This window comes from Buceros rhinoceros, unplaced genomic scaffold, assembly GCF_000710305.1.
Source record: "Buceros rhinoceros silvestris isolate BGI_N320 unplaced genomic scaffold, ASM71030v1 scaffold13210, whole genome shotgun sequence".
NCBI lineage: Eukaryota > Metazoa > Chordata > Aves > Bucerotiformes > Bucerotidae > Buceros > Buceros rhinoceros.
This window is the reverse complement of record NW_010389112.1, coordinates 5,994-6,751: the sequence shown is the minus strand read 5'-3', so window position 1 is coordinate 6,751 and position 758 is coordinate 5,994. Positions and strand designations below refer to the sequence as shown.

The 758-nt window shown below is 56.7% G+C and overlaps 1 protein-coding gene across 1 annotated transcript in view; it reads left to right on the top strand.

Annotated features, from left to right (window-relative positions):
• The window catches only part of SLC4A4 (solute carrier family 4 (sodium bicarbonate cotransporter), member 4), a gene marked incomplete at its 5' end in the record, with an annotated part of 65,928 nt that overhangs the window by 62,966 nt on the left and 2,204 nt on the right, over window positions 1-758 (top strand). The window lies entirely within an intron of this gene.

The following is a 758-nucleotide window of genomic DNA, read 5'->3' as shown; positions in this document are numbered from 1 at the left end:
ACACGTCGTGACCTGTCAGCAGAATGTTGGCTCTGTCCCCTCTGCTGGCCTGGTGGGAGCGCGGCAGCAGCATCCTGAGCCGCAGCTCCTGTATCGCCACCGTGGCTTCAGCTCTCCCCTCCCTTCCCCGTGGATTTCAGGTGCAGTCGGTGCTCTCACGGGTTAGAGAATCGATGCAAATGTTGGTTCTTAACTCTTTGGGGGGGTGTTTTCCAGCACTTGCTTTTACCAGCTTCCCCAGCTTGGCGTTACTGGTTATTGTCACCCCTTCCCTTCCCGAAATAGGCCACCACAAAGTTAGTCCTGGTGGGACCGGGTGGGAAATCAAACCGATCCGAGCTCAGCAGAGAGAATTGCCGCCAGCGCTGCGTTAGGTGGAAGAGCATGGCAAAACCTGGCGCTAGTGCAGACCTCTCGGCACTAGTTAGGACTAACCTCAGGTTCTAACCGAGGGTCACCAGCGATGGGGGGCAGCCAAAAAGGAGCCGCAAAGAAGGGGTTTGCTCAGCTCGCCGCTTCCCCCCCAGCTCGTCCTCACAGAGGATGAGTTAGCGCCAACTAATCGCTGCGTTTGCCTCATGAAGACTCGAGCGCCTTGGGTTTTTTGTCCAAAACCGCGTGCTCCAGGAGAGGACAGGCCGGTTTCTGTAGCAAACCTTGGGCTGGTGTCTTGAGTTTCAGAGTCAGAAGGGCTGCATGAGGGCCTTGTCCCCCTTCAGGGGCGTTTTTACCAATGGCAGCTACTCTCTCTGTGGATA